The sequence below is a fragment of the Papaver somniferum genome, chromosome 11 (genome assembly GCF_003573695.1).
Source record: "Papaver somniferum cultivar HN1 chromosome 11, ASM357369v1, whole genome shotgun sequence".
Lineage (NCBI taxonomy): Eukaryota > Viridiplantae > Streptophyta > Magnoliopsida > Ranunculales > Papaveraceae > Papaver > Papaver somniferum.
In genome coordinates, this window is record NC_039368.1 from 98359868 (window position 1) to 98377368 (window position 17501).

The 17501-nt window shown below is 35.0% G+C and overlaps 1 long non-coding RNA gene across 1 annotated transcript; it reads left to right on the plus strand.

The window, feature by feature from the left end:
* Positions 1 to 14191: 14191 nt before the first annotated feature.
* LOC113322736 lies at positions 14192 to 14760 on the plus strand. The gene is made up of 3 exons (XR_003347273.1): positions 14192 to 14319; positions 14461 to 14517; positions 14613 to 14760. It is a non-coding gene; the product is annotated as an uncharacterized LOC113322736 (long non-coding RNA).
* Positions 14761 to 17501: the final 2741 nt, after the last annotated feature.

The window sequence follows — 17501 nt, forward strand, 5'->3', positions numbered from 1 at the left end:
GGTTCTACCTCCATGTGAGTATTGTGCATAGTCACACTAGCTTTCCAAAATTCGGTTGACTAGGTACTAGGATCGGTTCCCCACATACATATGGTATCTAACTTATATGTGTTGCACATGTCCATAGGATCGGTTCCCCTTTGCCTAAAAACGTGTTGCACATGTTCATAGGATTGGTTCCCTTTTCTTTTATAAACCTTGCTGCCCCTTATACAAGGATCGGTTCCCCTTTGTGATATAATGCACCTCTTCCTAGGATCGGTTCCCCTTTCCTATATTTGGTCAGACATAAAATCATAAACCCGATCATACCATCTTAGGTGATTACTTAAGATCGATTTTACTAATAAAAGTCATACCAATACATAAGTCAGGTTTTTTTGAATAGTTCTACCAAGAACACAACAAGTCGTGAATGGTTATGCTCAATCACACATATTGGTTGTTCATAAGATATGCAATGAATAACAAAACCAATAACGCCTGACAATTTCCTTTTCGGTTCACAAACAAGTCTATGAACTTACTTCCTTAGAACACATGTAAAACATTGTTCCCTAGGATGAAATCCTCACCTCATACCCATACATAATCACAATAGCATTCAAATTATTATGGCGATGTCTTATCTACAAAGTTTATTGGTTAAGCAATAAACGTCGTATCGTATTCCTTAATACTATGTCTATCTAGAGTTCAAATATGCTTCACAGTTATGTTTTCAATATGCATGACTTGAAAGATATGTTAGGGAATAAAACAGTTCAAGTCAAATATCACTAACCTCAAGTGGAATGATGATTGTTGTCGTTGTAGCTCCTTGTTTCTTCACATCTTCAAGTCTTCGCAATACTTGTAATGTCTCATAATCCTAATACTTTCAAGCTAACCTATACGAAGTTGACTCTAGTATATAATCAAGCGAATCTTAACACGAGTTTTGATTCACTAAAATATGCAACCAAACTTGACATACCAACGCAAGGTGGGTTCAACCGAGCCATGCTCTAACACAAATCTTTGTGGGGAGTGCGGCTATGGAATATTATAGGGGTTATCTTGTATCTTTATGAACTCCTTGATGAAAGCATTTAGCTTTGGATATATGATTGCATCTAAAAAGTTGATATGTGCTTTATCTTGGTCATGAAATGTCTCTATGGAAATTTCATTAATATCCCACTAGTTTTCGTACCTTTGCCAACTTTATTGACAAAAAATGGCAGAATTAATGTCCAGTTCACACTACAAATACATATGGTTTTCGTATCATTATGTAAGGGGGAGTGGTTTCCATGTGAGATGGATTATTGACTAAGGGGGAGTGATACATATCACTATAGTATTGTTGTCGAAATTGTGATACAATTGAACTTTGATGTTGTGTAATAATGATATGACACTCTGTAACAATGATCGAGAATTCTTGTTTTCTCATTGTTATGGCTACGTATTTTCAAAAATGATGATACTAAACTTACAACCTTTGGGATCATTGGATTACTTGGAAGTGATGAAGATTTCGAGTGATGTTGAAGAACCAAGAAGATCAGGCATGTGGAAGAGAAGCTACAAAAGTTTATTTATCTATTTTTGTATCCCATATGTATTGATAGTTTTTTCATTAAAATTAACAAAGGGGGAGATTGTTAGAGCACTGCTCGGTCGAACTCGCATATTTATATTTGCTTGAGTAAGTATTGAATCGAGAAAATGAGATATAACTCTTTGATATACTTTTATTAAGATTGAGTCTGAATGTCTAGTTGATTCTCTTAAAAGTATATTGGAGTTAGTCCATACAGATTGCTAATCGAAATATTGGGTGTGGTTGTTAGACCCACGCCGCCTTTTCAAAACTCTCCTGGTAAAAGCTTCTTGGAGAATCTGCACCAATTCAGATGTTGTATGGGTCAAGTGTATGTCTGCGAAATACTTCCAGTGCTCTAGCATGTTACATGCTACTATCAAGAAGCGTTGCTATTGGGCATGGAGAGGACTATAAAAAAATATGGAAATCATCAAAAAGCATAGCTGTTGGCGTGTTGGTGATGGATCTCAAATTAAAAAAGTGTATAATGCCCGACTCTAACTGGGTTCGCAGTGGTGGGGGAACCGGATCGGAAAAAAGGTGGAATTCTAGTCTCTACCGATGCTGATGTGCGAAAGCATGGGGAGAAAACAGGATTAGAAGCGCTGGTAGTTCATGCCGTAAACAATGAGCGTTCTCCCTTGGTGCAAATTAAGGGCCCAATTAACGCGTGAAACACTCTTCCTGGGGAGTGCGGTCGTATGGATGGATGTTTGGACTATAGGTATGGACGAACCACCAATACCAAGACCATAGTCTGTAGATAATGAAAATTTTGTTTAGGTAAAGGAACTCATTCTTCCAGATGGTAAGCACTGGAATTCTGAGCTCGTGCACTATTTCTTTGATCATCCCATGGATGACCTTATATTAAAAATGAGGCTCTCTGACATCTCAACAGATAAGTTACTTTGGAAGCTTACAAAAAATGGGGACTTCACTCTAAAGTCTGCCTACAAGAAGACGTTTGAAGACAGTTTATGTACTAAACAGTTTTCAGTTCTCATTCATGGAAGGAGTTTTGGATAATTAATACCTGGCCAATAGTTAGACACTTCTTATGGAAATGCCTAATTGACATTCTCCATACTAGAAAATGATTATCAAGGCAGTGTGGTTACAAAAATAAAAATTGTGGTTTATGCAATCAACATGATGAAAGCACAATGCATATACTATTTCACTGTCTTTTCTCAAGAGTAGTTTGGATTGGAGTTCCAGGTGGAAGTCAGGTTCTCACATGAAGGTTTAATGACATTTCAGCTATCTTTGAAGATTGGTTAATTCAGTCTAAGCAATATCAAGGTCATGAAATTTTGATAAACTTATCAATGGTGGTTGCCTGGAGCATTTGGAATGAAAGATGTGAAGAGGTTTTTCAGAACAAGAACTCTTACCCTAGAGGAACAAAAAAAAAATCTATCAGTTATGCTAACTATCTATTTTCAATTACTGAAAAGGAAGAGACATTAATATGGATCTTTCTCTACCAGCAAACTCATATGCAATATGGAATCCCTATGCTAGGCCTTACATAACTATTAGCTTTGATGCTTCTTATGATACTAACACTGGTCTAACAGGTGTTGGTTTGATTATGCGTGATTTTCAGGTAACTGGAGGGGATGTCTCGCAAAATCCTATGCAGGAGTAGCAAATTCAGAAAGAACAGAATGTCTAGCCATTTACGATGCAGTGGTGTGGTGTAAGAAGTTGAAGATCTCTTATGCAGTGTTTGAGACGGACTTTAAGAACATTTAAGTATTTATCAATATTCCTCACCAGTCATATCATGGAACAATGAGGATATTCTTCAGGATGTTATTCACATTATGAAGTCTTTTCCTGAATGGAAATGTCGTTTTATACCTATAATATGTAATAAACCTGCAGATGAACTTGCTAAGTTCAGTAGGAAGTTTAATGTTACACAGGTCTGGCAACATAGCCCCGCTAGTGTAATTTAGAACCTTTTAGTGTTGGATAACTGTTTTCCTCAGTTTAATAGAATAATTCATTGTTTGCATAAAAATCATTTGAAGAACTGGAGTCCGGTGATGTCTAGATTATTTATTAAAAAAAAAAGACAAAAAAAATCATTTGAAGATTAGGGTTATTGTTCATCATTACAGTTGCGTGTATCACGGTTTGGTAAGTATCTTTTGATCGTTGTTGTTGTTAATTTGTTTTTCGTGAAACCCTTGCTTTGTTACAAGTGGGAATTTGTTTAGGTGAAAAGCTAGTTTTGTTACTAGTGGGAGAAAGAGGTCGGTCCGGCTTATTTTGTAGCCATGGAAGGTTAGTTCAAGAGGGTTAAATGTGTTTCAAGACCATGCATGAAAAGTATAAAACAGTTCCATAAATACAACACTATCAGTGTATCGACCTGTATCGAAGATATGGACATTTAGAGGATGCAGTAAAGATATTATAAAAAATGCTTTTTGAACCAGATGTTTTGGAATGGAAAGTTGTTCTTGGTTCTTGTTTGAATCATAGGAAAATTGAGCAACGAAGATTTTCCACCCTTTGCGCTATAAAGTTATCTCTAAACCCTTATCCAATGTTTATGCCAAGAATGGCAGATAGCAGGATGTTTCCAAAATTAGGTCATTAATGAGGGAGCAAGAAGTTAAAAAGGTTCTGGGTTGTAGTTCGGTTCTAATATATGGTGAGATTCATGAATTTCTTGTTGGCAAGGGGATTGATTTAGATGTTATCGAAAATCTAGATGAGATGGTCTTCTTATTAAAGTTGAAGGGTTACAAACTCGATTTAAACCAAGTTCTTGTTGACGTGGAGGAGAAAGACAATGAGAGCTTATTGAATTTTCGCAGCGAAAAAATAGCTCTTGCATTTGCTCTTATAAATGTTAGTAAAGGAGCTCCGATACAAATAAGAACTTAAGGGGTTGTTCTGATTGTCATGTTTTTTCCAAAATAGTGTGTAAGGTTCATAACTGCCAAATAATATTGAGAGACCAAAATCGTTTTATACCATTTTAATGATGGTTCATTCTCTTTTAATAACTATTGGTGACTCCAAATTAGTTATAAATTCCCAACTTTCGTTGGAAGATTCTTGCATTTGAAAACCTATGCAGTGATTATATGCGCCAAAATCGAAGTCCCAGGCTCCCAGCCGTCTTAAACGAAGTTAACTAAAGGATTTAAATTTGAGGAATGATTGGTTAAGTTATGCTTTTTTTTTCCTCCACCATGGAGTACTAGTTCAAGAACTATGGTCACATATTTGAGTGATTTCAGATGCTATGAGCTACATCCAAAGTTAAGCAACCTTCGTTAAAACCAGTCATTAGATTATCTTGGTGTAAGTATTTGAAAGAAAAACATTTAAGGGTGGCAGATTGATAATGATTAATAGCGTGATAAAAAGTCTCTCAATCTACTAACTTTATATGTCTCAAATGCCTTAACAATGTTATGAAAGAAACTGAGAGAGTTTTGAGAAATTTCTTATGGGGCTAATCTAATACTTCTAGGAAGATAAGTTGGGTAGCTTGGTCCAAGAATAGTGAACAAGGTTCTGCATTGCAAGTGGGTTTGAGAATATGGTGAAGAAAAAACAATTTTATGGAGACATATCACCATTCAAAAGTTTGGAGATAACTCTACATCTTTATTGCATAATACTTCTAATATGATTGTTGGTACTAGTTTGTGATTGGAACTTTAAAGCAAGGGAGCATGTTAGGCAGAATACTCGGTTTATCTTGAAAATGAGAAATCAGAAATACTCGATTTTTCTGGTAATATGCTTGGATTCTGAATCAGCCTCTTCAGGAAACTTTTAAAATATTTTATAAGTTACGTAAAGCTAACTTCAACTTTCAACGAAATCTAAATGAAACTAAATAGAGGAAGTAGATCAGCTTCTACAAATTTTGGGTGAACCAGATCTTGCTTAGAGTTTCTCAAACATCTCTGACAGTAGGATTTGGAATGGTGGTGATGATTTCTTTGTGGCAAGTGCGTATACTTGATTCTGGATTTTGATGGGTTTATTTCATTCCCTCACAAGCAGTTATCTAACTCAGCAAGTACCACTTAAAGTTCTTTTGTTAGTATGGATCTTATAATATAATGGGACACCAACACTATATTTTATCTCGAGATCGGGTAGTGTCGTCTTTAGCATTTGCCTACTTTTCAACGTTGAGAAGGAAACTAATCAACATATTTTTCAGCATTGCAAAGAAGCTATGGGGTCTTTTCATAATATTTTTGGAGTTAAGTGAGTTTTCTCTAGCCATATCAGGCATAATATGTGAAAATAGAGTATTAAGAAGAATAAGGAGATTGGCTAATATGTGAAAATGGAGTGTTAAGAAGAATATAGATTTCTATCATTTGCTACATCAATCTCCTTCATTTACACAACAAGCTTAACAATCAATACATCTCATCTCCTTAATCTCTATGCAAGTGAGTAAATTCTTTCTGCATAATTCATTATTAGTAAAATGTATGAAAAATCCGGAAAAAAACATAAATTAGAAAAACCCTATAAACATTCACCATCGGAGATTTCCATTCAAAATTAAAGAAACCCTCTTTATATATATGTTATAAAGTAAAGAGTTTTACTCCCGTATAATGAGATATCGTCATTCCATGTATTAATATTTGAATCCTGATTTATAAAATCAATAGAAACAAAGTTAGCAAGATAAACAAAAATACACAGAATAAAACAGAAAGCTAGATTAAGTTATTTTACCTTTGTTGAACCCTAATTTATGATTTCCCCAAAATGTTAACTATGTTAGAGAGAAATTTGATTGGTTAAAAAAAATATTAAGTGGTGCTGGAGGTAGTTTATTGAAGAAATTGTGAATAATTGATTAAGAAGTATTTACTAGTGATTTAAGTAGTTGTCAGAAAATGGAAAGATTAAGAAAATTTCGGGCATTCAAAAAGATTAAATGATGATACGGTTTGTTATGATTGAGAAAAGGGAATATTAAGAGAGACTCGATAATCATTGAGGTTGTTGTGTTGATGAAAGGAAGACATGGATCTATGGAGGTAGTTCTCCTCATGGAGGCAGACATCAAAGAGATGAAAGAGATAATGAAAGTATGAAACCCTAGAAATACTTCATCTTTTTAAAGGGTCTGAAAGTAGGGGTGTAAATTCGGGCAGGCCGGGCCGCCCGACCCAAAAACTAAGACAGGCCGGGCAGACCAGGCTTAATATTTGTGAGCCCGTAAACAAATTCAGGCCGGACAGGCCGGGCACAAGTAAATAATTTTCTACCCAAAGACCGCCCAAAGCCCGCTTTTTATACGTGATGAGTGCTAAAAAGTGCATATTTATATATATTTTTCTTGGCAATTAACTCATCTTTTGTGCTCTAATTCTCCATTTTAACCCATATTCTGTATTTTCATTGTTTTCAAGAATAAATATTCTTATTAATTAATTTTGCATTTTTAGGTACCAAATAAAGTTTGGATGAATTGCGGAGCGGAAAAGAACAGAAAAGTGGTGGAAGCCAAGAGGAATCACACAAGGAAGCCGCGAAGAATGTTGTGCGCAAGACCAGAAGGCTAGAACTGGGCTTGAAGAGGAAGAATTGTTCTTAAAGAAGATATGGGCTTGGCATACCCAAGGCCCAAAACCCTCACCCAAATCCATTTCCTATATCCATACCCGTTTCCCTTTCTAGCCGTCAGATTGGATCATCTCAGCATCCTATGGTCGCAGCATCGCCAGTAATTCAAAGTTTGAAGATTCTGTCTAACACTACAACACCTAACTCCATCTTGAGCCGTCATTTTCGTTGTATCAAGCATCCGCCGGTCGATACCAGCCTCTTCACTTGTAGCCGTTAGATCGATCTATCATTTCCGCATCCCACGGCTCAGCTTTGTGAATCTTCGAGACTTGATGCATCCACTCAACACCCAAACACCTAATACCTATACCCATCAACCAAACACTACCCTAACCCCTAATCCCATCGACCTTCTCTTTCTTCTTCCCCCTTCTTCTCTTTTGCAACTCCATGTCTAGCGCCACCAACTCCACTGCCCCGTCGCTTCCACCACCACCAACCCTTCTCAAATCACTAACCCATCACTACCCCCATCATTATTACCACTTTCACCAACTCTATGTCCTTCTAATTTCTCAATTTCACGCCTCACCCATGTCAGGAACCCTAGAGGTGAAATTGATAAATTAGGTCGGAATAGAGTTGCAATTAGGGCATGGGAAGAGCAGGAGAAGACGAATAAGAAGCATGGGTCGACGAAATTGATTGCTATCAGTGTTTAGGTAAAGTTTAATTTCAACTTTTTTGAAAATTCTGTGAAATTAGGTATTTGGGGGAAACTCATGTAAACTATAAATAGGGGATGTGTGGGAGGATTAGAACTCATGCCTGGATTAGCCAGAGCATCAATAGGAATAGTTTAGGTTTTATTTTGTAATTTACATTTCCATGAACTGTTAGTTTTAGGGTTTGTCAATCTTTCAGTTCCACAATTTTCAATTCAGATGCACTGTTAAATATTTGTTGTTCAGAACTCCAACATGTTTTGAATGTGATTGTGTGATTGTTACAATTTTCATTAAGCTCATGTTCATGTTATGTTCTTATGTTAGCATCATTAGGATAGTTTTATACATTGTTTGTCTGACAAACAACATGTTTAAGAACTTCATCATGTTTTAATTCTACTACTAAGGCAAAGATGAAACTCTAGATAAATATAACCCTATTGTATGAGCACTTCTTCTCCATGACAGTTTGATGACAAGCATGTTTTAATTTCCGAAAAGGCTATATGAACTGAATGTAGTATAATCTTAGATTGCTTGTACCTTAGAAAGACAAGTAATGCTAGGGGATTGACATATGATAGCTGAGATTAAGGCGTCGCTGTGATAGGAGAAGACTAGTATATCATCTTAGAGAATTATATGCAGCTAGGGGTGGAATTGAAGCCTTAGTTCTCACCTTATCCCTTAGCTTCCATCACTGCCCTTGGCTCACAGCCTTGGTTTGTTTGTCTTTGTTTCACTGTTTCTTTGTTCTCTGTCACTGTTACCTCATTGCTTTACTTACTGCCTTGTTAATTTAGATAACTAGCTTAAAAACTTCAACTATACACCCTAGTCCCTGTGGAAATGACCCGTTCTTGCACAAGCTACAATCGACACCGTGCACTTGCGGTTAACAAGTAGGCTTCCTCTTGCTCTTATTTTCTGTCCCCTTTCAAAGCCTACCAATACGGGCATGCCAGATCAGGTCGGACAGGCCACTATTTTGATTTTTTTTTTTAAGTTTAAATTTTCAAATGAACGGTATTAAATACAATATCCTTTCCTTTCCAACATCGCATATCGTAAGTGATAGTATTATTTTATATTTAAATTACACTGAATTTTTTTTAATTTTAGCCTATAATAAATAATTAATTAGAGTACAATAAACTTTCTAATAAGAAAATATATTGCCATTAATGTTTTGAAAAGGTTAACTATAAGTAAAAACAATTATATATTTTATTTTTCTTGACACAAAATTGACAATTATAAAATTGTAACTTTTAAGTCTTTTTAAGAGGATATTAAATGATTAATGGCACATAGAAGGCTTTCAGGCCGGGCACCAGGCCGGGTATAAGGCCGGGGATCATAATTAATCGCAAAGCCCGAGACCGCCCAATAAATTAATCCAGGCCAGGTCGGGTGGTCCATGACGGGCCATAACAGGCTTTGGGCTACTTCGGTTACAGGCGGGCTCGGACGGATACAGGAAGGCCGAGTATTTTCGGGTATTATTTACACCCCTATCTGAAAGTTATAAGGGGCGGAAAAATATCCCACCGGAGGACAAAAAATTAAATATTTTGATCCAAAATTTTCCCCAATATATTTCTTTATTTTTGGATACCCACCCTTAAAATATTTCACAAAATTTCAAAAATTATCGTCCAATGTTAGCTGAAAAAATAATTGTCGCTCAATCTTAGCGGAAAACAAAAGGGTACGTGTTATTTGATTGTTTCTTGAAAGTTTTATGGTTTTAGCCTTTGGAAGTTATCCAATTATATATATGTGACGAATTTGATTTCATGTTATTTTTATTTTGAATATGGGGGCATTTTAGGATAAAACCGCTTAAAATAAATTGTTTGATAATTAGAGATTGGTATTATTTTATTAAAAAAAAAGAGATTGGCTATGTAAGCCGGTGATGATTCAGCTTCGTCACACTGAAGACTCCGACGAAGCCAACGCCGATAATAATTCACATAATGGAATCGATGTACGACGTACGTACGTATACATGTTTTATCAATTCGAGATAGATCAAATGTATATTGTAATTAAGGTTAAGCGATGATATTTGATCGGGATCATTCTATCAAGATTCGTCTTACAAATTAAGACTCCAATAAATCTCATCGTCGACAATGATTGATATAAATAATTGGACACATATATATGTGTATGCATGCGTGTTTAATTAGTGATTGTACATTATTATATTTAAATTTATTGGTCGCCAATTATCAAGACCATTAGGGTCGACGTACGTTCTATCAAGCTTCGCCTCATTAAAGAGAGTACCCTAAGGAAGCTATCAAGCTTTGCCTCATTAAAGAGAGTACCCCTAAGAAAATTCGCACCTTTCGATAATGATTATGCATGATTTCTTTTATCGAGGTTACCCAATTATAATCGTCAAGGAGTATTCCTAGCAAGCAAGTTGCTTCATCACACGAAAGGCTGAAAAACCTCAATCACATGGTTCCTATTGCTTTTTTATTGTTTAAGAACATCAATCGGTCTGATGGTTATCTAGTTTCCTCTGATGGGGGAGGTTGGGGAGCGTTATTTCAACATTTACCAACAATAAATGGGGATCGTCATTTCACCAAACATTAGAGTATTGTTCTAATGCATACCAAGCCAGAGTATGCGCTGCAGAGTTCCCATCTCTTTGATTTTCTAATGCACTTAATCTAGTTTAGCAACAAGGGATTTAATCTCATTGATGTTCTGCTGGATTATCAAAGAGGCATGATCCTCCTTGTCAGTCAAGATGATACTCACTTTTTCAACATCACTTTCAATGATAACTCTTATAAGTCGAAACAGTAGGACAAATTCAGTATCTAAAACCGCTGCACTGGCTTCCGCTTCGAGAGGGCTGTGCACTTTGAGGTCGTTTGTCCCTCCACCTTAGAATTTAGCATCATTGCTACTAGCCACCACAGACCACCATGCATCAAAATCCATAAATGCAGCAGATACGTTGAATTTAATCTATTTTACGAACGAGGGTTTCCAGCGGCACCGATCTTCTTACTATAAACAGGGACTGCGGGATTATGCTCATAAATTTCCTTAGGGATAATGTAGTTAAACCACCGCTAAGCATCTTTGATAGTGCTCAAATTGGTTCTTGTTGTTGGAAGCCTTCACATATATAACTGGTTCTTTGAGAGGATATTGTCGGGCACTATAGTATGCAATTGGGATACATTTACTGGCAACTACTAGCTGCATTTCTTTGTAACCAACTTGTAACAATCTTTTCCAGAAACATTTTTCAAAGTGCTTTAATCTAAACGCAATTCTGTTTAAAGCCAATTTTCAAAAGATATCAGGAATAGCTTTTAAATGGATTAAAAACAGAAGTTGTGGACCCACTCAATTTTAATTAATTGATTCTCAATTTTAACTTTGTTATTATATTAAGATGACAGAATTCACCCTTAAGCATTTGTTTATGTATAAATATTTTCACTAATCAAATTTTATTTATTTTTATTATAAAATGATAGTAACAATAATAACACCAATAACAATAATAAATTTATTAGTGCTCAGCTGGCAGTGACATTACCAACGAACTCATTATAATAAGGCTCCTTTGTTTATTTAATATTAATAAAGGCCCTCAAAAGTTTATTTCAATTTAAAATATTATATGATTAAAATATGAATAAAAATTTATTATTAATTTTATATTTATTTAAACAATATTCAGAACAAAAAATATATTTTAGTATTAATAACTGGGAGGACGGTAAAGATGTATGTTTTGATGTCACCGGAGTTTCACCTTTCACAACTGCCAGAACACATAGTTTTCCTCCAGGTCAGGCCATCAATGCGGCAGTCAGTCGTAAGCGCACGAAATACTTAGATAAGTGCACTGCGCATGGCTATGGTTTCAAGGCGCTAGCTTTTTCTACAGTGGGAGAATTGGGAGAGGACTTGGTTATATTTCTGAAGAGATTAAGCAACTGCCTAGTCAGTCATGATGCTAATCACAAAATAGGTAGTTCTTTGTTCCATAGGCTTGGTATTGTTATTCAAAAAGGTGTTGCCGCCCAGCTTGTTGCTCGGTTGCCTTCTACCAACTTGTAATGAACCATTTTCGTCTTGCTAATAAAATGCCCTAGGAGGCTCATTATTATGAATATTAATAATAATAAATCATTATTTATTAAAATAAGAAAGGAAAGGTTCAATATATATCGATGGAATCGTTGCTGGAAGGTAATCGAGCAACAAGCTAGGCCTCAACCTCTTTCTGAATAATAATGCCTAATTTGTGAAAGACAGAACAACCTATTTTATAATCATGCCTAACAAGGAGGTTTCTCAACCGCTTAACTAATAAGATAGTGTCCTCCCAAGTTCACCCAAAGTATGCTTCAAAAAAAAAAAGTTCACCTAAAGTTATGAATGCCAATACATTGAAACCATAGCCCTGTTGTGTGCATTTGTCCAGATATTTGGTGTTTTTGTGAGTGACAACAACATGGATAGCATGACTTGGAGTGAATGTACGAGTTTTAACACTTGTGAAAGGAGAAGCACCCGTGACATCAAAGCAATCATCTTTGCCATCTTCCCAATTGTAGACAAGAATATCGACGGGCTTTAAGGTGTTAGCATTATCGGAAAGAAATCCCAATGACACTTCTTTCCTACACGACACCAGCTTTATAGCACATATCAGCAATAACATCCCTCACCATATCATGACAAAATTTGGGACCAAGCTCACCGTATTAATAGATGTTATTTAAAAATAATTTATAATCCATGTCTATTTTAGTTATTAGCCACATCATAAGCACTTCAATATGATGATTTACTAAACAAAAATTATAGTTTGTTGGTTGTACTACATTTTACACATAATAGTTTACTAAACGTCTAACCATTTTGTTTTTATACCGAAATACAACAACGCACAATACATCGTAATAAAAAAGCGTTTTTGTAAAACTCATAACAATACCAAACTCGTCTTAGTGTCAGTGACACTTCGATTTTAATAAATTTGCCTTTTTCTGCAAAATAAAAATAAATAAAAAGATGATTATATATTTTTACTTTTTTTTTTATTTAAAGACTCAACATTCTAGGGGTGGGTCTTAGGTTGGTTGGTCGGGTTAGAATGCTCAGACAAGCGAGACGTGAGCTAGATCTCTTTTGCCCAGATTTCCCATTAAACCCTAGGAACCTATGGAGGTGATGCCCAAATCCGCCCAAGTTATACTTCTCAGGTTCCATATGGGTTCCTCGGGTTGGCTCAAGTTTGAAATTTGAACTCCTTTATCCTAATTTAAGTATTAAAATTTATTTCAAGTTGATATGAAAATAACAATTTTAATAATAACAAGATTTACTTACTATATTTATCTTAACTTTCCAAATAACTTAGGATTATTTACAATAATATTGTTTTCTTTTCATATTGGATTATCATTCTTATTTTAGGGTTATTTAATAAAATTCTCTATATAAAAATAGATTTTTTGAGCGCTCTCATTAACCGGAGCTCCTGGTTGATTCTGGTCACCATTTAAAATATCGACCAATAAAATTCGAGGAGAATCTTTTGGCCCCACGATATATTTTTTTGGCCAATTAAATCCAACAAAAATATTTACCAAAATAACTAAAATAAAATAAATCACATCGAAATATGTATTGTTCATCATGATTTAAAATGATCATAAATATTTAAAAAATAATAATGTAATGTCCAATGTCCATTTACACTTCTTATTGATAATTAACTTAATTCTAATTACAGTTCACAATTACAACTTCAATGAAATTCACGAACCCTTGATCAAATCTAGATTGGTGACTACAATTTAGGATTAAAGTACACTGAGTTACGAGAGCATACCCATGGATCATAGCGTGCTTTTGCTCCCGTAAGAAAAATTGAACGTTAATCCTGTCAAATAGTTAAACAAAATCATTAATAGAAAATCACGGAGGTAAGAACAAAAAAATAATAATCATACATGAATGCAATCAAAAAATTATAAATGCAGTTTTTCCTATACAAAACTCTAATAGGTTTAATGAGTTTAATCACTTTCGGTAGCTATTTTTTTTCTATAATAGTCGTTCCAAAAGGAGAGAGCAAAAACATTCCTGAAAAATGAGACCCCTAATTAAAGTAATTGTAAAACTAACCAAAATGATAAAGAATTATTCCATAAACATTTTATTAAATAGATCCGGAGATAAAAGTAAACAAATTATCTTTCTGGAGTTTTCTTTAGTAAATAGTCTGTATAACATTAATTCCAAATAACTCATTATAACTCCTTTCCTATTATGAAAGATATTCTTCCGGCTCGGCATCTCTCTATAAAACGTCCAACCATATTATTCTCATTGTTTCGGCTATCTTTCCTTCGTGAACAGGTTTGATTTTTTTTTAGGGTTTAGTTGTGTTCAAGCTTCTATTAGCTTTTTGTTTGATCCGTGGTTTTATGAGCTTTTTTTTGATCCGTGGTAGTGACATAGTGTGCCTCTGTGTGTTTTGTTCTCTTCTTTTAATTGCAGATCATCACAGGAATTGAACACGATCGACACTGCCTCCCACCTTTCATAACGACTCGGGTATTGTTTGTATTATCAAAACCTAGATTATGTGTTTTTTTTTGTTTTGCTTTTACGTCGATGAAGATTTTAATCTTTCTTCATTCTGTAAGCAGGTTATTTAGTCAAGGTTTTTGCAAGATCCCGCTGTATCTTTCTAGAATCTTTAAGAAATTACCGAAACCACACAATTAGGTATATTTTCTTTTACGCATCTCTTTCTTTTTTCTGCACCATTTTCTATTTCACATCAATTTTTCTCTATGGATCTTTTTTACCCATGCTATAATCAAAACAGTAGAAACCCGTCAACTCTAATAAGAATTACACTCTTTGAATTCTTATCTTCCTCTCTACCAGCACCAGAACTACCAGGTGTATCCCACAGCCACAAAAGGTGATTATGTTTATCTCTCTCTTTACTGATTTAATTTTCTTCATTATTTATTTTTATGGTTTAGAATCGAGTCTCTTTCATTGTTCGAATTAGGAGGGCAATGGCGAACAACAACAAGACAAGCTCATGTTTTATGCAAATGAAATATTTGAAGTCTAGCTTTCTCAATAAAAGCTTATGTGTATTTGTGTCATTCCACTTTTTAAATCGATTCCCGATATCCTTATTTTCCTTCCGTTGGGCCCTTTCTAATGGATCTGCAAATGCAAGCAGGTTTTCCCTTTTTCTACCGTTTTAGATTTACTATCAGCCGTGACAGGCAAGTCATTGCTCAAAGATATTTCAATGAGAAAATGAAAAATGAAAATCATGGTATTGTTATGTTTGGATTTAACATGTGAACCTTTAAATGTTGTAGACTGTAGAACTTATGAAATCAAAATCAAAATATTACTTCTTCATCGATAGAAACGTGGATCAGAAAATTCCCAAGTCATGATGATAAGGACTCAGAGGTGAGATTTCTCTGTAGTTATTTTATATAAAACCAGGGTAGGATAGAATTTGTTATTTCTTAATGCAACCTATTTCTCACTATGAAAGGAAAATGTTGATGACTACAAGGATAGAATTTTAAAGAAATTTTTGGAGTACTGAACAAAGAAAGGTGCAACTCAGTGCACGTTGTTTTCCTCCCAATTGATAGCCCAACGACCACCGAGGTAATTGATCAGTTTATCGGTGAAACGATGTATTAGCTTACTGGATTTTATTTTTTTTAGTTCATACGCCATGTGGTTTTCAATATAAATGTTGGGTGTTTTAATGTTTATTTTGTAGATATTCATCAAATGACTATGTTGAATTCAGTAAATGATTATATTTTAATTTATCATTTTGTTAACTTAAGACAGTAGCTTTTTCACACTACAAAGAGCGACCCAAAAATTTAAGGATGAAGCTTTTACTATTTGAATTTTAAATTTTAGAATGGAGTGCATTCAAATGTAATCATGGCACCTCAATCTTTCCTGTAACTCTCTCTCCACATGCATCTCTGAATTTGCGTTTTATTTATTTGTGACAGTTGTTAGTCATCAACCTTAATAGTTAAGTCATTTGTTTGTGCTGCATATAAATTTGTAATAGCTAAGATGTAATAGATTAGAGTTTGTCTTCTGAATGGATGAATTACCCTATGTCGCAGCCAAAGTGGAATTGGAGAGACCATGACAGGTTTGAGATATTCGGTACAGTCTCTACACGGTTATTTACTCTACAAATTCTTCTTATATTTATTCTTCTACAGGATATTGTGCAACTATGATATTTGGTTTTGCATACTACGGGCGGAAACAATGTCGAGGGGACAAGGTCACAAGGCATTTTTAATTAAACTCTTTGTTTATATTCGTAGGAAGACCGAATTGATATCCCGTTCCAAACTAAACATCCATATGCTTCTTCGAGATGGGAATCAATAGGGTATATCATGGATAATTCTGCACCAAAGTTGACCGCAATATTATTCCGCTCCAAATGAATGACGTAATGATTGAACCCCATAGACAACAACAGTAACATTATTCTTGATTCTTTATTCACCTCCTCCTTTTTTTACCTTACCCACATTTCCCTAATAATCTTAATATTGATGAGCTGTTGAAGAAGAACGATAATGAAGAACTGAGTGAATTGGAATTTGTGTCATGGATGGTTTAATAGGAAAGAGTTTTGTCGGTGTGGACATGAAAAAGAAAGTCTTATATCATGTCAAAAAATTGGGTGTATATCATGAGGAACTGGGTGAATTGGAATATCGTATTTAAGTAGTCTGTATATCATGTCAAAGAGTCCAAGCTCCAAAACCTACCCGAAGCCACACATGTATGGGCTCAGTACGTTGATACAAACCCATAGTTTACCATTTTCACGAGCATAATTATGAATGAGTTTTTATTTCAGTAAATTCTTGCGAACACAGACTAACAAAAATGCTTTCAGTAGGGCCAACTCTCTCAGTTATTGCTCCTGCTGAATTAAGAGTATACCATAACTATCAGTATGTAACCTCTGCGTATACCAGAACTTACTTTCTGAATGGAAGCAGGGGCGGAGCTAGAGTAGTGCAAGGGTGTGCACTTGCACCTCCGGGCCCCTGCCCAGCTAGCTCCAAAGCCCTTTTTAGGGCCAATTAAAGATAGAATGCTATACGTAAGCCTATCTTTTGTTATTTTGCACCCCCTAAAAATTTTTTGTAGCCCAAGGAAGATTTTTGCACCCCCTATGGAAGTGCCAGAAATGAAGAAATATTCAAAATGATGTGGTGTGTACAGTTGCATCATGCAGTGTGTCCTCTTTGCTAAATTCCAATATGATGTGCCAGATAATCAAAATGTAAAGTGTAAGTATTGAAACAACCAGAGGCTAAAAAATTGAAAGGAAAATGTGTACATATAAGACTATAATTGGTCTATAACTACTTAGTGAGTACCATGTTGGCTTAAAGAATGGTAGTAAGTTGTGACGATAACCTTAATATTCTGTCGAAGTTTTTGTAATTACGTATTTGATGGGTATTGGCTATTTTGGGGACTGCACATCTTTA